General features: G+C 47.5%; 9 non-coding genes across 9 annotated transcripts; 2 read left to right on the top strand and 7 right to left on the bottom strand.

Moving 5' to 3' along the window:
- Positions 1-5509: 5509 nt before the first annotated feature.
- TRNAS-GCU (transfer RNA serine (anticodon GCU)) lies at positions 5510-5591 on the bottom strand. Its single transcript has one exon. It is a non-coding gene; the product is annotated as a tRNA-Ser (tRNA).
- Positions 5592-9751: 4160 nt separating this feature from the next.
- TRNAT-UGU (transfer RNA threonine (anticodon UGU)) lies at positions 9752-9823 on the bottom strand. The gene has a single exon. It is a non-coding gene; the product is annotated as a tRNA-Thr (tRNA).
- Positions 9824-10412: 589 nt separating this feature from the next.
- Positions 10413-10494, bottom strand: TRNAS-GCU (transfer RNA serine (anticodon GCU)). Its single transcript has one exon. It is a non-coding gene; the product is annotated as a tRNA-Ser (tRNA).
- Positions 10495-10786: 292 nt separating this feature from the next.
- Positions 10787-10881, top strand: TRNAI-UAU (transfer RNA isoleucine (anticodon UAU)). Its single transcript has 2 exons — positions 10787-10824; positions 10846-10881. It is a non-coding gene; the product is annotated as a tRNA-Ile (tRNA).
- Positions 10882-20528: 9647 nt separating this feature from the next.
- Positions 20529-20600, bottom strand: TRNAT-UGU (transfer RNA threonine (anticodon UGU)). Its single transcript has one exon. It is a non-coding gene; the product is annotated as a tRNA-Thr (tRNA).
- Positions 20601-21189: 589 nt separating this feature from the next.
- Positions 21190-21271, bottom strand: TRNAS-GCU (transfer RNA serine (anticodon GCU)). The gene has a single exon. It is a non-coding gene; the product is annotated as a tRNA-Ser (tRNA).
- A 292-nt stretch (positions 21272-21563) lies between these two features.
- Positions 21564-21658, top strand: TRNAI-UAU (transfer RNA isoleucine (anticodon UAU)). Its single transcript has 2 exons — positions 21564-21601; positions 21623-21658. It is a non-coding gene; the product is annotated as a tRNA-Ile (tRNA).
- Positions 21659-22789: 1131 nt separating this feature from the next.
- On the bottom strand, positions 22790-22861 carry TRNAT-UGU (transfer RNA threonine (anticodon UGU)). The gene has a single exon. It is a non-coding gene; the product is annotated as a tRNA-Thr (tRNA).
- Positions 22862-23450: 589 nt separating this feature from the next.
- On the bottom strand, positions 23451-23532 carry TRNAS-GCU (transfer RNA serine (anticodon GCU)). Its single transcript has one exon. It is a non-coding gene; the product is annotated as a tRNA-Ser (tRNA).
- Between the last annotated feature and the right edge of the window lie 3766 nt (positions 23533-27298).

Below are 27298 nucleotides of genomic sequence, written 5' to 3'. Positions count from 1 at the left end.
ACTTTCGTATACTGTCCCTTGATTTGATTGACCTCCCCGCTGTCCCCCCCTGCCTTGCCTTATCCTGCTGATTGTGACTTTGGATTCCTGATTAGTGGGGTTCTCCTCCCCCTCCTGCGCTGACTCCGTTTATTATGCATTCGCCTTTTAGATGTTTGTTTGTTTTTGTGTGTATAAAACGGAAAATTGTCTTCTCCTGTTCTATAGTGTGGGCGACATCCTGTATCCGGTTTGTGCCCGCCCGCCGGAAAGGCTTTCATTGTTTTTATTACATTGTGCTTTGCTTTTAGCGGCCAGCCCGTGCGGTTGTAGGCCCATCTCTGTAACTTTGATTTTGTTGCTCAATAAAAGTTTTTAACCAAAAAAAAAAAAAAAGAAAGATCAGTGATCAGCATGAAATTGGACTTCAACACATGCTCAACAATGTACTTGTAGAACCACATTTGTGAGTTCGGCTTCACTACACACATCATAAAGATATTGTACTACATACTCTGGCACACCAGTGTGTTCCATGCTCCTGCGCGTACACAACAGTGTAAGAGACATTACATCACATAGTCTTACACACCAGGTAGTTCCATGCTGTAGTACCAGCACGCAATCGCACCAAAAATCTTGTATGTGGGTGAGTTCTGTGCTCACAGGCACACACAACAGCCTAGAGCCACTGTACAATATTCTCTTGCTCACAAGCCACTGACTGTTACAGCCAAAATTATGCCACAATCACGATTCACAATGTTCCGTTCGCACATCATCATTCTACCATAAATAGAATACAGTTGTACCTGTTGGTGACCAGTTTCTTGCATGGAATGTACATATGTACAATTTCGGAGTGCATGCTGCCAAGTTGCACCGTATATCTCACTGCAATATTGTATGTATTTGCACTGTGTTTTTGTGTGCATGTCGTCAAGCATGCACTTGATATATTTTGCGCCTGTGCCTCGCTGCATAACATGTCCTGTCGTTGTTTTCATGCTTGACTAACCTCTTTTTGTTAAATCTGTCCTTCTTTATGCAGAGCATGCTGTCTAGGTCCTTTAATTCCAAATACTCTGCAGCCAGCAGCTTTCATTCTGGCAGCTCTAGTGATCTGTTTGGCAGCCAGGGCAGTGTTGCCTTGAGTATGGCAGACCGAGGAGGCTCTGGTGTGCACATTGTCCGTGTGACGTGTGAGTACCTTCTGCAGGCCTATAATAAGTTAAAAACTGCCCGCCTGTGGGGCCCTACCTGCCTGAGTTCACAAGTCTCTTCTACTCCGGTCCGGACAGCAACCTGCAACCAAAATGGATGGACTAGGCTGCTGCTGCTGCAGGGCACGACCGGTCCGCTTTCAGTAGTCAGGACAGAGGCTCCGACCACCTTGACCTCGGCTAGTCTCCGCTCGACCGCTCCTCTACTGCAGTGAAAGTCCATCTGCAAAACTGCTGCTACTTCTCCAACTGCAAAATCATGCGCGGGAAGAAGTCAGAGTCTGCGCAGACGGTCCCTATCCTTGTGACAGTATGCTTTAAACCTTAAGTGCGCAACAGATGCTAAGTATTACCATAAATATTTCTTAATGTGTTTTTCATGCCCCTGCTGTCCTCTAGTTTATTTGGCATTGCATATGTTTTGGTTGTTTGGGCTTGCATTGTTAGTTGTAATACAAGGGTGTGCACTGGTGGTTGTAACACCAGGGTGTCCAATGGAGAGTGTAATACAACGGTATGCACTGGTGGGTGTGATACAAGGGCGTGCACTTGTGGGTGTAATATAAGGGCGTGCACTGGTGGGTGTAATACAAGGCATACACCAGTGGGTGTAATACAAGGGGGTGCACAGGTGGGTGCAATGCAAGGACGTGCACTGGGTGTGTGAATGCAAATGTATGCACTGGTGAGTGTAATGAAAGGGTGTGCACTGGCAGGTGTAATACAAAGGCGTGCACTGGTAGGTGTAATACAAGGGTCTCTTGTGCCTCTGGATGTAGTGGTTTTGAGTTAATACTGGGCGATGCTGGCATATGGTATTGATCTGGAACATCAGACAGCTGTCTGACGCAGTCTAGACATACTGGTCTTTTTTCATGCAAGCTCTGGGGAGCTCACATATGGCGTTGGTTGATTCAATTTACACTTGATGAATGTCCCACAATTAAGATATATGAATTTGTCTTTAAACTATTGCCTGTAATTGACAGCACATCAATGATTAACTCACACCGTACTTTATGCACAAGAGTAAGATATACAACTATTTTCGAACTTGAATCAAAAATATTGGAGTGCTTTATGTGAGCACCAGTTACATGACCTACTTTGAAGCAGAAGGAATGTACCTTCATAATTGCAATATGAAAGTGTTTAATAACGCTTCACTTAGGCCCTTTTCACAGTTAAACAACACATCAGCAGCCATACACACTGAGATAGGTGGACCTACACACCAAAACACACTCTCAAACCGTTACACTCATCAGCACTATTTACACTGCCAGCCCTCATTTAGTCTACTGCATGGCTGGCTTGCTTCTCTCTCAACTGACTGCAGCATGAAGCGCGACACAGGTAGGACAATGATCTTCTAACCACTACAAATCACCGAGCAGTGTGACCCCCGGTGTCATACACCCTGCTGTAGCCACTTAAAGACCCTGCCGTGCCTTACAAAAATCCCAAGAGCCCATATGCACAGTGACTTCACCCAAGCCCTTTACAAATCCAACTAGTAATGCAAAGATAATAATAGAGGTTTCGAGCATGCACACCCAGCCTACAGAATTCACCCACCCCAACAAAGTCTCCGGTCCGCCTCCTGCCTTTCCCAGCTCTCTATGGTCATGAGATCTGTTGACTCTGCCCTGAACCACAGCCATCAGCACCCAATGTTGGCCTCGGATGACAACTTATTAATTACTAACACGTTACAACATGCCCTTTCAAAAAGGATTTCACACGTGCTTTCAATTTGGCAACTAAATGCTAGCTACAGTTTACGGCCTCCTAAATACCTGACACGAGGGCACGAACACAGTTCAGCACTACTAATAACTTTTAAAGCTCGCTCATTTCGAACACTTTATAAATATGTACATTTTAGTTTTCACTCACCGGAGGTGCAAGGAATCATGACGCAGCTTCTTTCTTTCCATATTAACCCATTCTTGTTTCATTGGTGACAGGGGAGGGAAGGAAGGGGTTAACATTACAGGGAGGCTTCATGGACTATGATTGACGTGTAGCCCTGGCCTCTGCAGAGCTGAAGCAGACAGCGCCCAGGGCTAACTCTATCGGCGGGGGAGGTCCTTCAGCAAGGACTTCAATGTCTTTGCCGAGGTGCTGACGTCACAAGTCTCAGGGCTGAGAGCCCCTCAGCCGGCAAATCTTGGATTGGTGGCGCATGCTCAGAGTGCATGATTTGTGCCTGCCAGGTCTATGGCAGGCACAAATCATGCACTGAGCATGCGCCACCAATCCAAGATTTGCCGGCTGAGGAGCTCACGGCGCTGAAGCAGGTTACTTGCAGGCATTTTACTCTTAATTGACTGTAAAGTAAAAAGCACAACTAGGGGGCAGAAAAAGGACGAGGGCGTAGCCCCTCCGCCCATATAAAAGAACCGCCACTGAGCCCCTAGACTAAAAAGATATATAAGGGAGGGTCCTGGCCTCACATTCTTGTTACACTGCTGGACCTGGAAGAATCCCTGCTGGAGTGAGGACTGCTGCGCAAGAGGATTGCCACTGGGAAGGAGGCTGACTGCTCCAAGGAACTGCTGCCCCACAACCTGCTGAGCTGCCCTACTGTCTGCTGATCCTGCCCTGCATGGGAGGCTGCAACATCACCCCCAGAGTGTCTCCACAACATCCCAAAGGAACTACTTTTCTTTGAACCACCTTTTAAAGAATGCCTTTTTGGGACTGCACCCTTTTTAAGCTAAAGGAAACTACCTGTCCTTGGACCACAGCGTTTTAAAGACTGCCCTTTGGAACAGCAACAACACTCTCAAGATTTGCCCTGCAACGCTGTGCCTGCCCTCAGCGCTGCTTGCCCTGTGATCCTCCCGAGGGCTCTGTGATTGCCTCTGCTTCTGGCGCAAGCCGACTGAAACTGGCCCTGAGGTCACCGCCGCTGGGACCGGAGCGCGCTGTGTAGCGCTGGAAACGAAGCGCTGTGTGGCAGGAGGCTCCGTCGTTGCCCAGGACTTGGAGGCACTGTTAAACGCTGTGCTAAAGGAGCGCTGTGTGGCTGTGACCCCCACCCGTGCAGCGCCTGCTGAGCCCAAGGCCCCAGGGGGAGAGGAGCCTCGCACCCGTGCCCGCAACCACCACACCAGGTAACGCCTCAGTGCAACCAGGCTGCTGTGAGGGGGCGGGGTGCGGGTTGGCCGGGTACCTGGAGTGTGAGCTTTGTGCTTGGCTGGTAACATCATTTCTATGAGAGGCACACTTATTACCCTACAAGGGAACTTTAGCCTACGAACCTTCCCACAGTGAATTTTAACCATAAGAACCTACCTCAAGTGAACTTTTGCCATTCAAGGACACTGTGAGAAAGACATTACCATCAGGAGCCCTTGGGACACATGAGCTTTTGGTGATTTGATCAGGCCTGGGAACTGGATTCATTCTTATTGATTATTGATCTTGCTTGGGAACTGGAATCCTTTTTATTATTGATCAGGCCTGGGAACTGGATTCATTTTTATTGATTATTGATCTTGCTTGGAAATTGGAATCCTTTTTATTTTTGATCTTGCCTGGAGCTGGATTTACCTGCTTTTGGTTCTCGCATAATTTTTAGATAAAGAAATTCTTATTCTTATAAAAAACTGGTGTGGTGTTGCTTTTGTGAGTGTTTTTACTGTGTCATCGCCGTTGTGTGTTGCACAAATACTTTACACATTGCCTCTGAAGTTACGCCTTTGCTGCTCTGCGCCAAGCTAACAGGTCGGAAGCGGTGGTCCCTACTTGGACTAGGGTACATACCCTGGCCAACTAGAGACCCCGGTTCTAACACAGTTGCATTTGAATGTCTACATGCGTGCACAAATTGAAGAGCATGCTTAAGACACTTTTCTTGGAAGTAGGAAAAACTCCATTTTGATTTGAGAACATAAGAGTATTCACATTTATGACCATACTGATAGCTCTAGTTAGTATGTCCGCAATCAGTGACAGATAGAGAACTCACTTATTAGAAGTGATCTGTCTCTGTGGGACAGACATATGTCAACAGTCATACACTTGAGATGGCTGAAACTTAGGAATAAGAGCTGCTTTCTTATCAGTCTATCTATCCAAACTGGTTAGAAGGCCAGGAGTGAGGGAAAGGCAATCCTCTGGACACTTCATGAAAGATCTAATTTCAATTAAGCACAAAACACTTCCCTTAATTTGACATAATTGCCAAAATGGAATAGTCAGTTGGGCCCTTCTAGTAGATTATGGCTGTGTCTTGAAAGAGAGTGTAATTGTACTACGAGACATGCCCACCTTCAAAAGAGTGTCTGATGGCGTTCCGACAAAGGTGGGATTCGAACCCACGCGTGCAGAGCACAATGGATTAGCAGTCCATCGCCTTAACCACTCGGCCACCTCGTCTGCCTTAGGTGACTATGTTTCATTTTTTAGGAAATTCTTACTATGTGCTAATTACAAATAATCATAAGTTTCTCCTAGACTATGTCAGAACTGGCAAATGTATGTGGTGTTCAATAGACAGAGCACATGATATAGCAGAATTATCAAATCTGTTCCATTAGGACTGTAGTTTTTAATAGTCATGATAACATGCTAGCATGTGAGTCGATGTTGCACAGTGAATAAGGGAGCAGTGCCAGTATCTACTTGGGGCATGCCGAGGTTGTGAGTTCGAGCCTCACCTGGAGCAGCTTACTGGTTTTTCATAAACCATTTCACTAAAAGTAAAGATTAAACTCAGGGTAAAGACGGCCCTTGCTAGAGAGTCTTTACTTCTTTTCAGGATCTGCGTGTCCGACTCTTCCAGGTGCAAATATCACAATCCTATTTGATGCTCCTTATAAACATTCCATGATGTGCCGTCTTGCATAGCATGCAAACACCACATCAGTGCATTTAAAAATACATTTGTAGAATAATAAATATGATGAAAACATTGTTGTCACGGGATAACCATATACTGAGGAGCTGCAAACAGTGCTGTATCAGCTACTTACAATACAATTTAACAGAAAGACATATCAAAAGAAGACCGTCATCATATTAATGTTGCTAGTCAACATAAGAGTTGCACCATAGCAGCTTATGGTGCTTTCTGCTCAGATTGTGCCTCCAATCCCACATTGATTTTTTAATTCTTTGCAGTTTAAAAAACACAATTCGTGCTCAAAGTTAACTTTTTAAAACCATTCAACCTATTACATTTATTTCTCTAACTTGTGAATGTGGTCCATGTTCTCTTTTCCTCATCCCCATCACGATACTCCTTTTCCCGAAATCAGGTTCACTTCTTTATCCAGCCGACCCTTCCAAGGTCACCAAATCTATGAAGCGATTCTGCTTTTTCTCACATTCTCTCTATGTACAAGATACCTTGTATCATTTGAATGGACAGCAGGAGAGTCGGATATTTATGGTTAGTGGGGGTGGGGTTTTGAAGATTAACCTCATTTGACTAAGAGCCGGGGCATCTGGGAGGAAAAGTATTTTAAGGGGGATGAAGTTCACATCTCCTTGGTGAAATTTCTAGATCCTTATTTCATCCTTTCTGTGGATGCAGACTCAGTCGGAACAGAGGTCATAGTCCTCGCTCTGACTTTCAAAGGAACTTCAAATATGCATGGCTTATTTGGCTTTGCCCGGCGGGGTGAGAATGGCGTTTGTCAGGCGATCGGAAGGGGTGAGGCAATAGTTTATGGTTCAATGGTTTTCATGAAGTCTTCTTGATACGATGAAAGCAGGAAAGGGAAGCTTATCAATAAGCAAACTTAAGACAAGGTGTGACTCCTAGAAAGAATGACTTGGAAACAACATACAGAAACTCACATATAACAAGCATTGGAAATGCAATAGGTCTCGCACCATTAGAGTTAGTGCTTTTAGAATTGTTTATGGGTTTTTTTTGTAAATGTTTAGCATTTTTGTTTCCTGTAGCCAATGCTAAAGAATTACAAATAAAAAAAGCCATAAACATTTCTTAAAGCTCTAACTGAAATGGTCTGAGACCTATTGCACTGTGTGAGGATGAGTGAGGGTGAGGGTGAGAGTGGGTGAGGGTGAGTGAGGGTGAGGGGTTGAGGGTGAGTGAGGGTGAGGGGTTGAGGGTGAGTGAGAGTGAGGGTGAGTGAGGGTGAGTGAGGGTGAGTGAGGGTGAGGGGTTGAGGGTAAGTGAGAGTGAGGGTGAGTGAGGGTGAGGGGTTGAGGTTGAGGGTGAGGTGTTGAGGGTGAGTGAGGGTGAGGGTGAGTGAGGGTGAGGGTGAGTGAGGTGTTGAGGGTGAGTGAGGGTGAGGGTGAGTTAGGGTGAGGGGTTGAGGGTGAGTGAGAGTAGTTGAGGCTGAGTGAGGGTGAGTGAGAGTGAGGGTGAGTGAGGGGTTGAGGGTGAAGGTTTGAGGGTGAGGGTGAGCACACAAGCTTAGGAGTATGTCTTAGCACAACTTGCCCTCACCAATCACCTTTCACTTCTCAGGGCCTATGGACTTTCAAGGCTACAGATAGCATCTGCCATGTGCCTTAGAGGAACATTTATGTTTTAAAAATGTATTTGACAAATAATTATCGATCCATAGTTCAGCGCCGGCGAGATTATGCATTTTTGATATTTTTTGTTGCTGCACAGGCACTCGTGAGCATCATCTTTACCAGACTATACTATGGGTGGGCCGAGAGTTAGGCAGTCCAGGATCTGGGTGTTGCCATTTTAGAATGGCCCCTTACTTGCCAACTGATGGAGAATTGTTGGGTGGTCTCACTACTACTCGCTGATCTTGTAATTCATGCTCTAATACAAATGAACACTAAATAGCTTTTTATTCACCATCTCAGCAAGAGGCCAACAATTGAATAAGCAGAGTGTGAACCCTTCAGTGAACAGCACCAGTGTAAGTTGTGGATGACTTGAGGATTGTCGCTCATATTTTAACAGATTCGTAACTATTTCACATACATCTTTTTAGTACGAAAGATTCGCTGTTTTTTATTTTCTCATCTCTGATGCATTTTACTTGTTTCTTTTCATTCCTGCATAAACCATAGAGCCAACTCGGCACAAACGTGTTATAATGTGGTCAGAGGGAGGGGCACTAGATGACGAGATGTGGACTACCGCCACATTATGCAAGCTTGCCAGAGCCTCTGTGCCTTGTGGTAAACTACAGCTGTTCTTGAAGTGCTCAGAGCTGCTTCTTCATTCAACGTAAGCCATCGCTTCACTCCAATGAGAGCATCTGAGCATCCTGAAATTGACGTCCTTTGCATAATAAAAGTGTTTACATACCTCAAGCTTCTTTCTCTAGGATTCTTTCTGTAGGATTTCCTTCTGTTTCCTGCTCAATGGTTTCTTCAATGAAATGTTCTTAATTGCTTGTTTCTTTGCTGATTTTTTGGAGAGCAGAACTAGAGCACAGCTTGTAGCTACTCCTTTCAGTCTTTCGTCATATTTCAGTTACTGGTGCGTGTACTGCATCATTGAGGCACACGGCCCTGGTGCTGGGTGTGCAGGGTCGATTTTTACATTGACACAAACATGGGAAATAAGTGGTGCAAATTGAAATTATACTGTTTTCGTGCATGCTATTTAAAAAACAAAAATACGCTATTCCCTCAAAGTTATTACCAGCAAAATAACGAGAGTGTAGTTTGCACAAAGCTCTAAAATAGCACTGGAAACAAAGACAACAAGTGAAAGCAAGTTGCGGTAAAGCGGGTTTGGGCTTTCATTTAATGTTATTCCCGAAATGTGCTCCAGGCAACACGTTAATCTCTTTGTACGTCGTGTTTGTGCTGCATATTTGGAGGCTTGACAATAACATGCTAGTTGGGGCTGAGCAACACCAAAATGGTTAAAGGGACTGTAAGAAGGGACGGTGCAAGGAAAACAAACTGCGAGGGGCGGAAGGAAGGAGACAATGTAAAAAAAATTCAAATGAAAAGAAGCGAGACGGCTCAATTACATGTTCCCTCCAAGCGCAATGCCGCTGCCAGCAGCGGCAGAGCAAGAAAGTCAGCACAAACAAACGGTGCGAAGAGGTGGCTCAACATATAACGATGCCGACTTTGGAGAAGGAGAACAGGGTTCGAGCCTCAGCGTGGGCGGCATCATTAATTATAAATTAAATAAACTGAGATCTCCTGCATATTAAATATAAATAAATAAACAGCGTGCGTGGGGTGAGGGCAGGAAGCTGCCAGATATGGAAATACCAGCATCAAAGAAAACAAGACGGAGGGAAGAGAGGGGAGAGGGGAGGGGGGAGGAGAAATGCGACACGGCGGGAAGGGGCAGGCAGGATGACTCAGGGGAGGGGGCGGAGCGGGGCAGAGCGGCATGTGGGTGTGAAGAAGCCGGGCCTTTGAAGTGAAGCTAAGCTTCACTTCAAAGGTGTCGGAGGAATGCGGGCGGCTGTGCACGCGCTTTTAAGCTCAATGCACATGCGCATTGAGCTTAAAAGTCACGGGCACTGCAAGGAATCGCCACGATTCCTTGCAAGTTAGATAAAGAGTAGATGAGCCCCTATAGTCTCGCTTGCTCGATGCGCATGCGCATCGGCAGGCGAGACCTAAAAAGGCCCTGATGAGGATTGAACTCATGACCCCTGGTTTACAAGACCAGTGCTCTGCCACTGAGCTATAAGGCCAGCCTGCCTGCAGTATGTAAATTGCTTCATGTATTCTTACTGCGGTATGAAGATATCTATGATTTTGAGACTCTGTATGGCAATGCAGTTGCATTTGAATGTCTACATGCGTGCACAAATTGAAGAACATGCTTAAGACACGTTTCTTGGAAGTAGGAAAAACTCTATTTTGATTTGAGAACATAAGAGTATTCACATTTATGACCATACTGATAGCTCTAGTTAGTATGTCCGCAATCAGTGACAGATAGAGTACTCACTTATTAGAAGTGATCTGTCTCTGTGGGGCAGACATATGTCAACAGTCATACACTTGAGATGGCTGAACCTTTAGGAGTAAGAGCTGCTTTCTTATCAGTCTATCTATCCAAACTGGTTAGAAGGCCAGGAGTGAGGGAAAGGCAATCCTCTGGACACTTCATGAAAGATCTAATTTCAATTAAGCACAAAACACTTTCCTTAATTTGACATAATTGCCAAAATGGAATAGTCAGTTGGGCCCTTCTAGTGGATTATGGCTGTGTCTTGAAAGAGAGTGTAATTGTACTACGAGACATGCCCACCTTCAAAAGAGTGTCTGATGGCGTTCCGACGAAGGTGGGATTCAAACCCACGCGTGCAGAGGACAATGGATTAGCAGTCCATCGCCTTAACCACTCGGCCACCTCGTCTGCCTTAGGTGACTATGTTTCATATTTTAGGAAATTCTTACTATGTGCTAATTACAAATAATCATAAGTTTCTCCTAGACTGTGTCAGAACTGGCAAATGTATGTGGTGTTCAATAGACAGAGCACATGATATAGCAGAATTATCAAATCTGTTCCATTAGGACTGTAGTTTTTAATAGTCATGATAACATGCTAGCATGTGAGTCGATCTTGCACAGTGAATAAGGGAGCAGTGCCAGAATCTACTTGGTCAGATCTAGATGGCTCAACTGGGGAGATATGAGAACAGTGAGCTCCAGTGGCGCAATAGGTTAGCGCGTGGTACTTATACAGCAGTACTTGCATTGAGGCATGCCGCGGTTGTGAGTTCGAGTCTCACCTGGAGCAGCTTAATGGTTTTTCATAAACCATTTCACTAAAAGTAAAGATTAAACTCAGGGTAAAGACGGCCCTTGCTAGAGAGTCTTTACTTCTTTTCAGGATCTGCGTGTCAGACTCTTCCAGGTGCAAATATCACAATCCTATTCGATGCTCCTTATAAACATTCCATGATGTGCCGTCTTGCATAGCATGCAAACACCACATCAGTGCATTTAAAAATACTTTTGTAGAATAATAAATATGATGAAAACATTGTTGTCACGGGATAACCATATACTGAGGAGCTGCAAACAGTGCTGTATCAGCTACTTACAATACAATTTAACTGAAAGACATATCAAAGGAAGAGCGTCATCATATTAATGTTTCTAGTCAACATAAGAGTTGCACCATAGCAGCTTATGGTGCTTTCTGCTCAGATTGTGCCTCCAATCCCACATTGATTTTTTAATTCTTTGCAGTTTAAAAAACACAATTCATGCTCAAAGTTATCTTTTTAAAACCATTCAACCTATTACATTTATTTCTCTAACTTGTGAATGTGGTCCATGTTCTCTTTTCCTCATCCCCATCACGATACTCCTTTTCCCGAAATCAGGTTCACTTCTTTATCCAGCCGACCCTTCCAAGGTCACCAAATCTATGAAGCGATTCTGCTTTTTCTCACATTCTCTCTATGTACAAGATACCTTGTATCATTTGAAAGGACAGCAGTGTAGAAACTAAGGTCGGGGACAATCGATATTTGCCCGGCGGTATCGCCTCTTTAACCAATGAACTATTAATCAATGAAGAGGCAGGCGCTGGAGACTGGAAGGCAGGAAACAAGGTTTATTCTCTCCGGAGGAGAACACGACAAATCAGACAGCAGGTATCGTCATGAGGTGCTCTACCCGCATCTCTGAGGCCTGGCCTCTTATACACATTTTCATGATCTTTATTGTAGGTAACACATTCTTAAAACGCTTTGAAGTATGAAAGGACATCCTCTGAATTTCCCCTTCAGGCCCGTTCCCACACACATTTACAGTCGAAGTCCCCACCCCGGTCACAACAGGGGATGGTTATCGCGCAGCTGGACATTCCGCCGATTCACGGAATGCGGGGGTTTGATCGGATCTCATAGGGTGGGGGCGTTGATCAGCTCGGGGGTCCTTTGATGAGGGAAGCCTTCTACTGTACGGGGAGGGGCAATAAACAGTATCGGCAGAGCTAGGTGTCGGCCTGGGAACGAGGAAGGCAAACGGGCACAGGAAAAAGGGGGTTTTGCATCAAAGGATCTGGGACTATGAAAGGAATGAAGGGAGGTGTTGCGCTGGGAACAGGATGGGGTTCTGAGTCGGGGCTGCGCTGAAGAGGGGTTTATGACCCAAAGCATGTGCGAGCGGGGGGGTTGGTCAGCGTGCAGGCTTGGTGAGGGCGAAGGGCTATGCTGGGGGGGGCCAGTGGCATGCAGAAGGGATGGTCCTGATCGAGGCGCCTAAAATGGCGGGCGCGCACGACAAAAAGTGTGGCATCAGGGGAAAAGGCAAGATGGCGCAGATAATGTTTACCAAACCGTACTAATTTTCCACAGTCCTCCCTTTAACATATTCAAGACATCTTGCTGGTCTATTTCCTATTCAGGTCTACTATGGTGGGATCTCTTGTTTTAGGAGGCGGGCCTATTGATAAACTTTGATAAATTTGTTAGCAGGAAAGTCATAGTAATGTAAAAAACGATTCTGTAGTGTGAGCAGTGAGTACATTTCATAATGTGAACTGACAGGTTATTATATATACAGGCTCCGTATATATTTGGTTGGAGCATAATCAATACAATGGTGGCTGGGAGAGAAATGAGACGTAGCAGAGACGATGATTGAGGGTGTCAATGTTCGAAGTTAATGAGTTCTCAGTATTCTTTGTCGTCTTTTGTTGGCGCTGTGGAGCACCGGCGGTGGAGCTAAGGGTCCAGCTCTATTCTAGGTCCCGCGTTGCAGGGCACGACCTTTTCCTTGCGTTTCTGGTCGAAAAGGTCCTTTTCGCCCTGTGTCCTCTGAGTTGACTGTCAAAAAGGTTCAGATGGAAGAAATGTGCATATGAGCATTCCTTTAGGGTAGGTCGGAGAAAAAAGGGGGGATGGAGCAGAGCTAGATCGGGAACAGACTAGGGGGACGGAAAATTTCAGATAGGCGGGCTCATGACCGAGTTCAGAGAGCGGGGACTTGTCGGCATGCACTGGACATCGAGCAGGGGCATCAGGTCAGCCCTTTCTTCTCATTTTGTCGAAAACAGTGCCTCGTCCTGCAGCTCTTTTCTGTCGCGGTCTCGCCTTGGCCAATGTCGCAGATGTTCCATAGTCTGTAGTCAGGCCACGTGCTCCCACATCCGGTCCTTCTTTCCTCCGACAGTCGTACCCTTAAAATGAGTTTGAAAAGACAGTCTTTAGAGAATTGGTAGAGGAAGGTAATCACATAAGTCTATTTCTCTCCCAGCTCCAGGCAAAAATGAAAACGTCCGTTATATTAGGGTTCACAACTAACATATAAATGACCGATGATGGGCCTGTTGGATTTACTATGACTTTCCTTCACAATTATTTATTACAGTTACGACAGTTCATCTGATGGAGACCCACCTTCGTAAGACGAGCCTGACAAAGCTATGCCGTTCTCTAGGGCTTTATATTTATAAAGGGTGCTGTGAGCTGTCAACATGGTACTAATAGGTATCTTGCTGAGGGACGAACATAGGCTAAACATTTTTCATTCTATCAATGCATCTTGCCTTTCAACTAAACATTTTCGCTTTCAACAGTGTTTATTGCAACGATTTTCTTCGCTTCGGTCTAATCCTTTAACTTTGTAAAACATCATTCTGGTTCCTATGTAGCCTCTTATGGCCTGATTACTAATTTAGAAAAGACAGGGGTCTTATGGGAAACAACTAGGGACATAGAAAACTGTGGTAAGGGCGTAAGTAGACCCATCTCTTATGACCGGGGGTGAGGGACAGTTTTATAACTCTCGTCTGGGGCAGCTGATACGAAACAGGGGGCGTACCTGGAATACGAGGATGTTTCGATCATTTTTACTGTTTGGGTATTGCGACAATTCGGGACGGGGAAGGTCGCGTATTCTGAGGCATTTTATTTCATCATAGGAGCCGCTGACTTGTAGTTCCCTTATTACGGGTCAGATTAGGGAACCTCAGTCGTCTTACCTGTCCTTTCCCTTATCGCCAACTCTCGGTTTCGTTAATTTAGCAGAAAGGAGAGGCAATGACACGGTCTCAGGGTGATTGTATTAAAGACAAGTTTTGTGCAAATACTGGTGATATTTTTAGCCAATTGGGTGGTGTGCTAGGGGTGGCGGTTTGCCAATTTAGGTGCTAGTCGTTCGGAAGAGTGAGAGTGTGGAGGAGAGAGAGAGAGAGAGAGAGAGAGAGAGAGAGAGAGAGAGAGAGAGAGAGAGAGAGAGAGAGAGAGAGAGATGTGCAACAATAGGCTAGATAGTACACGTGCAACATAGGGAGCGGCCGTGTATTTAAGATAGATTATTCAGCGCATTACTCGATACAAGACATCGCAGGTCTGTGTTAGTATTTTGAAAGCATGCGGTTCAGGACGGACGAGCATTAGGTCGGGTACGGGGGACATGCATTGACAAAAAGGAAAAGGGCACTATTGTGTCGTACTCCTTGCATTCTTGGTCCTTTGACCAGTTGAGTCGACGCTTCAGTCACGCACAAACATTCTTTCATAGTTTCAGACATACGTGGCATGTGTCCACTCGCGCAACCTGGATTAAGAGTGATCACTTCTTATCAAGTCATACTATTTAGTGGCTCGTTTGTTACATGAGCAGTTGGTGGGTGTGCTTAGGTGCCACCTTGCGGCGCTAGTCTGCTTCGCGTATCAGACATGGCAAGGCTTCAGATCTTCGCCACACCTCGGTTGTGATTTCTGATGTAACCTGCAGAGGGAGGAAAAAAGAGGGGAAGGGAGGGGGACAACATTCGCGCATATCAAATACATGGATTCAAGAGTCCTTTACTTACCTCATACCCGTCTTATCTCCTCGGGATAGAATCCCTGAGGTTGTGGTTTCTGGAGCCAGGGGGGGGGGGGGCAGTGTGTCCTTATAGGCTGCGAGTAGGAAAACGTTAGAGAATCAGAAGTGCTTAGCGCGAAGTTTCTAGTTGGTAGGTGTATTTAACTATCGGGGTCCTTAAATCTCTTTCAACGCTGTGATGTTTTAAGGTTTATCAGCTCTTCGGTCAACTCTGTTCCCTAGTACCTTTGAGTGCCGTATCTTTATAATATTCTATTATTTACATCGTTTCACTTTACCCATCCTTTATATTCCATTTTTCACACCATTTCGCTTTTACCCATCCCCGGAAATCGAGGTCTTTCTCCATGTGTGAGTCCCTGAGTCAGTCGCATATTTGACGGTAGGGTGTCGTGTCTCAGATTCGATCCTCCATCCGGGGCTGGGCAACCATCTTCTATTAACCTTAAAGAGAGAGCAGAGTAGGGTGCACAGAAAAGAATTCTCCCGCCGATCCCACATTTTTAAATAAAGCATGCAATACCCGTTCATAGTTTCGAAAACCTTTATTTTTGCAAAGTCATTTCAGTACGTAGATTATGAGGGTGCAGTCGTATTTGGCCGGACACGGCAATGGCTAAAGTGCGTACAGTGGGGGTGTTATTTAGCAGCAATAAAAACGTTAGAAAGGTTTATTCATTCATCCGTAGGGAACTAAAACGTCTATCAATTGGTTGGGGGGTCGGGGGCATTTATTTCATAATTTAGAAGCATAGTCAGAATAGTTGCAATCAATTTTCCTATATGCATACCGTGTGCGTGCGTCATAAGCGAGGTTATACATCAGCTATAAAAATATAATACATCGTACATTTGTAATCAACATTTTTAACGGGGTCCTTTTACATGTTCGTCGAGTGAACTCTCCTTCTTTCTCGTCAAGTGTACAAAGGATCATATACATGTCTCAGAACATCAAGTTTTTTATTTAGCAAAAAGGAACACCACGAGGTGTTCGTAAGTTCCTATTGATACCGGCGCCATTTTGGGCGGGGCCGGGTCAGTCCGGAAGTAGCATCAGGAAAAAGTTTCCTTCAACCGGCGGTTGGACCAGAGTCCTTTTCGGCAGTTCTAGAATTCATGCTAACAGAAGGAGTGGCAATGTCATGCTTGTTTCGTTAGTGATCAAGGCAGTCGTCCCTTACCGGAAGCCTGCAGGGGCCGAGGGCTCCGCCGGGGACCTTTGTAGACTCTTCAAGGCTGTGGAGATGCTGTCGGAGGTGGGGGCTCGTGCTCCGGTGGGCGAGCGACCGAGTTACATTGCTGTTCAAAGTTACTCTAGCGGTCGAGACCCGCCTTCCAGCGGGCCCAGACGCCATTTTGAGGCCCTGCAGCAGTCCCCTCTCGTCGAGTCTGCAAGAGTGGAAGAGACCTTTCTGAGGACAAATAGGGAATGGAACTCTGTGTTGTGGAAGTGGGACGTTCGGCTAGGGTGCAGCTGTGATGCCCCCACTTGGGGGGCGAGGGAGACTTGTTCGCGCCGTCTCCTTCTCCCGGTGCACTCCAGGCCGCTCTCTTTCATGGGCATGCACGATGGTCTCTCCACACCCTGTGCTCCACAAGGCCCATGCCCAGCGCTGCGGAAGTATGGCCACCTGCGGCGCACATTCGGTGCTGCGCAAGTATCGGTGCAGTCATTGCATATTCCGTGCTCCGAAAATATGGGCACCGTTGCATGTTCGGTGCTGCGCAAGTACTGGGGCGCCACCATGGTATGTTCGGTGCTACGCAGGTATTGGCACCACCGCCTGGCTGGGGGAGTTCGGCGCTGGGCCGGGGGCTGGGAGACCTCCTATCCATGGAAGTGGGAGAGGCTCGTCCGCGTCGCCTCTCCCTCCCAGCCCAACTTGGACTAATTTTCGTGGAGGTATGAACAGGACATCCCGCCGCCCAGAGTTGTCGCGGCCATTGTTCATGACAGAAGTGGCGCCTGGCGTGTTGCTGCGGCTATCACGGAAGGGAAAAGGAAAGGGGTGTTTCGTCCTTCTCTGGGCCGGGCTTCCTTAGGTTATCGGCTGCAGCCGGATCCAGTTGGCCCCGGTCCCTGGCCATTGGTGGCCGGACCGGGAGGACATGTGGCGGGACTACCTGAAACTCCCATGCGCCACCGTGGCCGGGCCGGGAAGGCATGTGGCGGGACTGCCTGCAGCTATCCAGGGCCGCTGCGGCCGGACTCCGCTGGCCCCTGCCTCTCCTCCGGCTCCACTCTATGTTATGATTTCCTGACCGATTGTTGGCAGCAGGGCCCGCCTTATATGGGTTGCTGCCGGTTGGGCGTAGCCGTAACCCTGCCCTACTTTGGAAGGTTCCAGAGTGTGGGGGGGGCGAATGTTCCGTTGACTTTCATTTTCTAGGTTTTACCGTTCTTGTTTCAAACGTTTTCTGTTGTTAGGGTATTAATAGGTGTTTATTATTACGTATTGTTATTTATTTCTTGTTCGTTATGTTAAATAAAAGTTCAAGTTCATCAGTGGCCTACGGATTTTGTTTTCCCATTTCTTTCTTTCCAGGTTGTTTTCATGCTAAAGTTTCTGCTAACAGAGGTTAAGTAACACAGAAACACGTGCAGAGGGATGACGTAGATTCATGCCTCACGTACACACAAACTCAGACGGGAGACAGTACAAGTACGACATACAAAGACCCAAGACAAATATAAAACAGTTATTGGCCATAATTATCTTTTTCCGTCTGTGAATTTAGAGCTAGGCTGGGTTCCCGTCTTTACATTGTCCGACCTAGGAAAACTCGAACATGTCGCTGAAATCGTTCTGGCGAAATCTGTGCCATCGGGCATAATCAAACGTGGTGGTTCTATCTGGTCTGTCTATGTGAGTCTGATTCTTCTTTGTCTCGCGCCTTTTCCCTTTCTGTCGGCCTGTTATTCCTGTCGGCCCTCTATTCCCACTCTTGCTCAGCAGAGTCGGGCATTGTGCTTTCCAGTGTCCGACATATCTACAAAAAGCGCATTGATCTTGCCCTAAGTCTGGCCGTCCTGTGCGTAGTGTCGGGGGATAACTTTCGGGTCGTGGTGTCCAGGGGTTGTCCTGTTGATATATTCCTCTACCTGCTCTGTCCTCGTCTCTTTTCTTTCGTTGCATTGCCTCTTTGCGCCACATACCAAGACTGTCGAGCATAATAGGCGTTGTCTTATTATTACGAAGGGCTATTTCTAACGTTTCTATTTTATCAAGATCGAAGGATCCTACCAGTGGCCACTGTTTGTCTTGACTTTCTTTGGTATACCTGTGCCACAATTTATTATAGGCTATGGTAACTAATCCATAGTTTATGAACATGTCCTTATTAGGGGTGCCTTCCAGCGGAGCTAGATGATCCACCTCTAACAAACGGTCCGGGCTGAACCAATTATCAATCAGTGGGGAGAAGACAGACATGACGGCTCGCAACGAGGGACAAAAAGTCAGCACTGCCTATCTTATCACTGTGCGCAAAGACTAGACAGAATATTTCTATTCTACGTTGTTTGCAGGCAGTGAATACCTCATGAACCAATAACAAAGAATAACCAATAACAAGGAACAACCAATAATAAATAAAATAAAATAAAATCAGTGGGGAGAGTAAGTAGGGCGCAAAAGTCTGCGTCCTCTACCCTTTCACTATCCGTAAAGAGGAATCTGTTATTTCCTGTTTGCAGACAGAGAATCTCCAGAAGACAATCCGTGAACAGTAGTTCGGGGTCAAAGAACCCAGTTAATCAGTGTGGGAGAGGGAATCTCCTGAAAACCGTTAATAAATAATAGAATCAGTGGGGGAGAAAAATAGGCACGACGGCTGCGTTACCTATCCTTCACTGTTTGCAAAAGGGAAAGAGCCTACTGTTTCTCCGTGTGCAGACAGTGAATCTCCAAATGAGTCAATAAAGAGTAATACTAGTATTTTCTAAACAATTCAAATAATTATTTCGCCATTCGTCGTGTTTACACGACCTTACCCGGACCATATGGACAGTTTCTTGTCTTCCGAATCCAGCGCCCGATCGTCCTCTTTTTCTCGTATTCCTCGCAGCACTCCTAATGGTTCCCAGTCAGGACCGTAGATCACTCGAGAGAGGTCTGTTCGGAACTAGTGAAGTTCGGATGATCGGCTGCCAGACGAGGGTCTATTGGGCAAGAGCTCTCCCGATCGTTGCAGTCGTTCACTCTGTCGTCGGGACCTCTCCCACTGGATCCACGAGTCGCTGATGGGCCCCATGCTTGGGACGCCAATTGTAGAAACTAAGGTCGGGGACAATCGATATTTGCCCGGCGGTATCGCCTCTTTAACCCACGAACTATTAATCAATGAAGAGGCAGGCGCTGGAGACTGGAAGGCAGGAAACAAGGTTTATTCTCTCCGGAGGAGAACACGACAAATCAGACAGCAGGTATCGTCATGAGGTGCTCTACCCGCATCTCTGAGGCCTGGCCTCTTATACACATTTTCATGATCTTTATTGTAGGTAACACATTCTTAAAACGCTTTGAAGTATGAAAGGACATCCTCTGAATTTCCCCTTCAGGCCCGTTCCCACACACATTTACAGTCGAAGTCCCCACCCCGGTCACAACAGGGGATGGTTATCGCGCAGCTGGACATTCCGCCGATTCACGGAATGCGGGGGTTTGATCGGATCTCATAGGGTGGGGGCGTTGATCAGCTCAGGGGTCCTTTGATGAGGGAAGCCTTCTACTGTACGGGGAGGGGCAATAAACAGTATCGGCAGAGCTAGGTGTCGGCCTGGGAACGAGGAAGGCAAACGGGCACAGGAAAAAGGGGGTTTTGCATCAAAGGATCTGGGACTATGAAAGGAATGAAGGGAGGTGTTGCGCTGGGAACAGGATGGGGTTCTGAGTCGGGGCTGCGCTGAAGAGGGGTTTATGACCCAAAGCATGTGCGAGCGGGGGGGTTGGTCAGCGTGCAGGCTTGGTGAGGGCGAAGGGCTATGCTGGGGGGGGCCAGTGGCATGCAGAAGGGATGGTCCTGATCGAGGCGCCTAAAATGGCGGGCGCGCACGACAAAAAGTGTGGCATCAGGGGAAAAGGCAAGATGGCGCAGATAATGTTTACCAAACCGTACTAATTTTCCACAGCAGGAGAGTCGGATATTTATGGTTAGTGGGGGTGGGGTTTTGAAGATTAACCTCATTTGACTAAGAGCCGGGGAATCTGGGAGGAAAAGTATTTGAAGGGGGATGAAGTTCACATCTCCTTGGTGAAATTTCTAGATCCTTATTTCATCCTTTCTGTGGATGCAGACTCAGTCAGAACAGAGGTCATAGTCCTCGCTCTGACTTTCAAAGGAACTTCAAATATGCATGTCTTATTTGGCTTTGCCCAGCAGGGCTTGCCCGGCGGGGTGAGAATGGCGTTTGTCAGGCGTTCGTCAGGCGATCGAAAGGGGTGAGGCAATAGTTTATGGTTCAATGGTTTTCATGAAGTCTTCTTGATATGATGAAAGCAGGAAAGGGAAGCTTGTCAATAAGCAAACTTAAGACAATGTGTGACTCCTAGAAAGAATGACTTGTAAACAACATACAGAAACTCACATATAAAATGGCCCTGATGAGGCTTGAACTCATGACCCCTGGTTTACAAGACCAGTGCTCTGCCACTGAGCTACAAGGCCAGCCTGCCTGCAGTATGTAAATTGCTTCATGTATTCTTACTGCGGTATGAAGATATCTATGATTTTGAGACTCTGTATGGCAATGCAGTTGCATTTGAATGTCTACATGCGTGCACAAATTGAAGAGCATGCTTAAGACACGTTTCTTGGAAGTAGGAAAAACTCTATTTTGATTTGAGAACATAAGAGCATTCACATTTATGACCATACTGATAGCTCTAGTTAGTATGTCCGCAATCAGTGACAGATAGAGAACTCACTTATTAGAAGTGATCTGTCTCTGTGGGGCAGACATATGTCAACAGTCATACACTTGAGATGGCTGAAACTTTAGGAGTAAGAGCTGCTTTCTTATCAGTCTATCTATCCAAACTGGTTAGAAGGCCAGGAGTGAGGGAAAGGCAATCCTCTGGACACTTCATGAAAGATCTAATTTCAATTAAGCACAAAACACTTCCCTTAATTTGACATAATTGCCAAAATGGAATAGTCAGTTGGGCCCTTCTAGTGGATTATGGCTGTGTCTTGAAAGAGAGTGTAATTGTACTACGAGACATGCCCACCTTCAAAAGAGTGTCTGATGGCGTTCTGACGAAGCTGGGATTCAAACCCACGCGTGCAGAGCACAATGGATTAGCAGTCCATCGCCTTAACCACTCGGCCACCTCATCTGCCTTAGGTGACTCTGTTTCATTTTTTAGGAAATTCTTACTATGTGCTAATTACAAATAATCATAAGTTTCTCCTAGACTGTGTCAGAACTGGCAAATGTATGTGGTGTTCAATAGACAGAGCACATGATATAGCAGAATTATCAAATCTGTTCCATTAGGACTGTAGTTTTTAATAGTCATGATAACATGCTAGCATGTGAGTCGATCTTGCACAGTGAATAAGGGAGCAGTGCCAGTATCTACTTGGTCAGCTCTAGATGGCTCAACTGGGGAGATATGAGAACAGGGAGCTCCAGTGGCGCAATCGGTTAGCGCGCGGTACTTATACAGCAGTACTTGCATCGAGGCATGCCGAGGTTGTGAGTTCGAGCCTCTCCTGGAGCAGCTTACTGGTTTTTCATAAACCATTTCACTAAAAGTAAAGATTAAACTCAGGGTAAAGACGGCCCTTGCTAGAGAGTCTTTACTTCTTTTCAGGATCTGCGTGTCCGACTCTTCCAGGTGCAAATATCACAATCCTATTCGATGCTCTTTATAAACATTCCATGATGTGCCATCTTGCATAGCATGCAAACACCACATCAGTGCATTTAAAAATACATTTGTAGAATAATAAATATGATGAAAACATTGTTGTCACGGGATAACCATATACTGAGGAGCTGCAAACAGTGCTGTATCAGCTACTTACAATACAATTTAACTGAAAGACATATCAAAAGAAGAGCGTCATCATATTAATGTTTCTAGTCAACATAAGAGTTGCACCTTATGGTGCTTTCTGCTCAGATTGTGCATCCAATCCCACATTGACTTTTTTAATTCTTTGCAGTTTAAAAAACACAATTCATGCTCAAAGTTAACTTTTTAAAACCATTCAACCTATTACATTTATTTCTCTAACTTGTGAATGTGGTCCATGTTCTCTTTTCCTCATCCCCATCAAGATATTCCTTTTCCCGAAATCAGGTTCACTTCTTTATCCAGCCGACCCTTCCAAGGTCACCAAATCTATGAAGTGATTCTGCTTTTTCTCACATTCTCTCTATGTACAAGATACCTTGTATCATTTGAATGAACAGCAGGAGAGTCGGATATTTATGGTTAGTGGGGGTGGGGTTTTGAAGATTAACCTCATTTGACTAAGAGCCGGGGCATCTGGGAGGAAAAGTATTTTAAGGGGGATGAAGTTCACATCTCCTTGGTGAAATTTCTAGATCCTTATTTCATCCTTTCTGTGGATGCAGACTCAGTCGGAACAAAGGTCATAGTCCTCGCTCTGACTTTCAAAGGAACTTCAAATATGCATGGCTTATTTGGCTTTGCCCGGCAGGGTGAGAATGGCGTTTGTCAGGCGTTGGGTGAGGCAATAGTTTATGGTTCAATGGTTTTCATGAAGTCTTCTTGATACGATGAAAGCAGGAAAGGGAAGCTTGTCAATAAGCAAACTTAAGACAAGGTGTGACTCCTAGAAAGAATGACTTGGAAACAACATACTGAAACTCACATATAAAAAGGCCCTGATGAGGCTTGAACTAATGACCCCTGGTTTACAAGACCAGTGCTCTGCCACTGAGCTACAAGGCCAGCCTGCCTGCAGTATGTAAATCGCTTCATGTATTCTTACTGCGGTATGAAGATATCTATGATTTTGAGACTCTGTATGGAAATGCAGTTGCATTTGAATGTCTACATGCGTGCACAAATTGAAGAGCATGCTTACGACACTTTTCTTGGAAGTAGGAAAAACTCCATTTTGATTTGAGAACATAAGAGTATTCACATTTATGACCATACTGATAGCTCTAGTTAGTATGTCCGCAATCAGTGACAGATAGAGAACTCACTTATTAGAAGTGATCTGTCTCTGTGGGGCAGACATATGTCAACAGTCATACACTTGAGATGGCTGAAACTTTAGGAGTAAGAGCTGCTTTCTTATCAGTCTATCTATCCAAACTGGTTAGAAGGCCAGGAGTGAGGGAAAGGCAATCCTCTGGACACTTCATGAAAGATCTAATTTCAATTAAGCACAAAACACTTCCCTTAATTTGACATAATTGCCAAAATGGAATAGTCAGTTGGGCCCTTCTAGTGGATTATGGCTGTGTCTTGAAAGAGAGTGTAATTGTACTACGAGACATGCCCACCTTCAAAAGAGTGTCTGATGGCGTTCCGACGAAGATGGGATTCAAAACCACGCGTGCAGAGCACAATGGATTAGCAGTCCATCGCATTAACCACTCGGCCACCTCATCTGCCTTAGGTGACTAGGTTTAATTTTTTAGGTAATTCTTACTATGTGCTAATTACAAATAATCATAAGTTTCTCCTAGACTGTGTCAGAACTGGCAAATGTATGTGGTGTTCAATAGACAGAGCACATGATATAGCAGAATTATCAAATCTGTTCCATTAGGACTGTAGTTTTTATTAGTCATGATAACATGCTAGCATGTGAGTCGATCTTGCACAGTGAATAAGGGAGCAGTGCCAGTATCTACTTGGTCAGCTCTAGATGGCTCAACTGGGGAGATATGAGAACAGTGAGCTCCAGTGGTGCACTCGGTTAGCGTGGTACTTATACAGCAGTACTTGCATTGAGGCATGCCGAAGTTGTGAGTTCAAGCCTCACCTGGAGCAGCTTCCTGGTTTTTCATAAACCATTTCACTAAAAATAAAGATTAAGGGGGGCGTGGCCAAGGCGGCGAGCATGGCGGACGCAGCCTGAGAGAGCTCCGTCCCGCCTATACATCATCCGCGCCATATATCCTGCATTTCCCTGACCTGCGATCCCCCAGACCAGACGCTCGGCATCCGGTGGCGGAGGGGAAGCTCCGGTGGAGATTTGGGCTCGCTCCGTGCTTTAGATCCGGCGCGGCGACCCGGACGAGGTGGGGCCTGCGCGAAAATCAGCAGCCGGGACCTCGAGTTTCGAGAGGGCCGGAAGTGAGGCGGAGGCGGGGTCGGTCGCGAGGCCGGTACCGGCTCCCCGGACCTGCGGATCTCCGCTTGGGACAGGAGAGCCCGAGAGACCTGCGCGGAGCCACCCTGGAGCCGGGACACTGGCAGTGGTGAGGTGAGCCGGCGGGGGGAGGCGAGCGCCACAAAAGAGGGGGAAAGCACTCTCTGCTGCAGGCCGACCCACTCGGCAGCCAAGTCGGGCTGCGGGGGCCGGGGGTCCCCGGAGTGCTAGGGGGCTCCTGCCTTCGCCCCTGCTCCCGGGGACGCCTCCATACTTGCGGCCCTACCCCCCTCTCTCCCCTCCCTCCCCCCCCCCCCCGGGTGGGGACCAACGACGCTTGTGGAAGCCCGGCCTGGAGTGGGCTACTGCTGGGGGCCGACGGCGGGCCGTGGACAGCTGGGGGTCGCCATCTGACGATTGGATTTCCCCCCTTGTTGGCCGGAGCTATTGACGATCCTGAGGCACAGGGCCCCCCCGGAGGGTCTACTATCCCTGGCTCTGCGAACGGAACGGGGGGCATACTCCAGTGGCTGAAGCGGAGGGGAGGTGGCGCTCAGCAGGGAGAGGACTCCACGGCCAGGTACGCCGGCATCCTTGGACACGTGCCCACCTTCCCCTCGGATCAAGACGCGACGCGGGAGTCCCTGACCGTGAGGGGAGCTGCCAGTAGCAGGAAGATACTTGGACGCCGGGCCTGCTCCTCATCATGACGCGAGGCGGCAACAGTGGGGGCGCCACGAAGCAGGGCCCCATAGATAAGTTTACGGGACCGAGTGGTGGAGCAGGAGCGTCCGGGGGCCAGCCCGGCCCAGGCCCAGACAATGCGGCCCTGATGGCGGCAATCACGCAATCACGGGACATGCTGGACGCGAAAATTGGGGCTGTTGGGGCTGATGTCACATTGCTTCGCCAGGATCTACGGAACGCGGTGGCCAGAATCACCGAAACTGAAACCAGAATAACGGAGGTGGAGGATGATGTGGTCGTCCTGAAGAAGAAGGTTGCCACTCTGGAGGGGCTACAGAAGAACTTGGCACTCAGGGTCGAGGACGCGGAAGGACGGGCCAGACGAAATAACCTGCAATTCGTGGGTTTGCCGGAGGATTGCGAAAAAGGCAACATGGAGGCATTCCTGACAAAATGGCTGGAGGGGTGGCTCCCCCCGGACTCCCTCTCAAGATGCTTCATCATTGAACGGGCGCACCGAGCGCTTCTCCCGAAACCGCCGCTGGGAGCACGCCCCCGCCCAGTCATCGCCAAACTCCTTAACTACCATGACCGCGACGCAATCCTCCGGCGGGCGCGAGCTAAGGAACCCCTGATGTACGAAAACCACAGAGTCCTGATCTTCCCAGATTACACAAAACTGGTGCAGCAACAGCGACAGTCCTTCACTGCAGCGAAGGCTCGGCTACGAGACCTTAAAATCCAATACGCCCTGCTCTATCCGGCCCGCCTGCGTGTTGTGTTTCAGTCCAAGACGCAGTTCTTCACCACGCCGGAGGAGGTCTTTGAATGGACAGACGAGATGGTCAGAGTGAAGGTGCATACTCCCCCGAGGCGCAACTCCGAGCCCTCCTCAGAGACGAGACCCTCGAGGACTCCCAGGAGATCGCGTAGCAGAAGCAACTGGAGGGCGCGCTCTCGGAAGACCCAACCTCCCACGGATGGCGAGTCGGGGGGTGACGAGGTGGTGGAGGCCCCGGCTCCGGACCCGTGACGATCCTTCACGCCTTAAAGCTCTCTAATGGACGCCGCCACACGCTTTACTGCAAGAATACGGTGTGGGGCGAGCAGTGGGTCGGGGGATGCCCATGAGTGGGCGGTCACCACCCCGAGGACTAACAGTAGTTAATCGGGTTACGGGTTAGTTGAAGTTGGGTGGGTGGTTGGTGGGGATCCATTGGCATAGACGGTTGGGGGTCTCCCGTTGGAGGCTGAAGACTGTCTCTACCGCGACAGATACTTCAATGTTACTGAGGTATAGGGTGGGGGGAAGGGGGGGTGGACAACGTTGGGGTTGTGGTGGGGTTTGGGGAGTTGGTGGGGGTTCGGGGGATCTGGGTACGGAGTGGAGAGGAAGGTTGGTGGGAGGTGGGATGGTTGTTTTCGGCACAGTACACTTTCAAGGTTGGTTGTCAGCGCTGGTGTTTGGATGGCCCCGAGGGCTCGGATCTTTGATCTATACACCTATTGATGGCGGGTGGTACACAGGAGTCTAGCCCCTCACGGGCGGGGTTTCGAGTGGTGAGCTGGAACGTCCGTGGGATGCTTGACAAAATTAAGAGGGGTGCAGTACTGCAGCTGGGGAAGAGGGAAAGGGCGGATGTGCTATTCTTACAGGAAACTCACCTCCAGGGCAATAAAACGCTTAGCCTCCAACGATATGGCTACCACCAAGTGTTCCACGCGGGCTTTGTGAGGGGGTCACGGGGAGTGGCGATTCTGATACACCATCGACTAAATTACACTCATGAGACGCAGTGGGTGGATGCGCAGGGACGGTTTATATTCATTAAAGGGATGGTGGGTGATGAGCCGATGGTCTTTGGCAGTGTGTATGCCCCACCCCCGCTCCAAGAAGCACTCATTGAGAAACTGTTTGATGTCTGGGCTGATATACCTAGTGTGATGTCTATTGTGGGCGGAGATTGGAATGATGTCATGGATGGGCACACGGATAGATATAGATCAGATGGGGGGACCATTTCCCATGTTCCCACTAAATTGAGTGGTATGGTACGAGGGATGGGGTGGATTGATGCATGGCGGTACCACCATCCCCATGGCCGAGAGTTTACCTACATCTCAGCAGTGCACAAATCCTTCTCCAGACTTGATTGCTTGTTTGTTCCTAATGGGTGGATGGGAAGGGTTGCTTCTTCATCAATACTCCCGCGTGGCTTGTCGGACCACTCTCCGGTCGCGGTTGATGTCCTTCTTGGTAGGACACGACAGCCATTTCGGTGGCGTTTGTCTGCATGGCAGCTACACCAGGACGACTACAGGTCACGCTTGCGCGAAGCCATTTCTCTGTACTGGGACTGCAACGATCAGCC

This window comes from Lissotriton helveticus, chromosome 5_1 (genome assembly GCF_964261635.1).
Source record: "Lissotriton helveticus chromosome 5_1, aLisHel1.1, whole genome shotgun sequence".
Lineage (NCBI taxonomy): Eukaryota > Metazoa > Chordata > Amphibia > Caudata > Salamandridae > Lissotriton > Lissotriton helveticus.
Note: the sequence above shows the minus strand (reverse complement) of the source record. Positions and strands in the feature narration are given on the sequence as shown.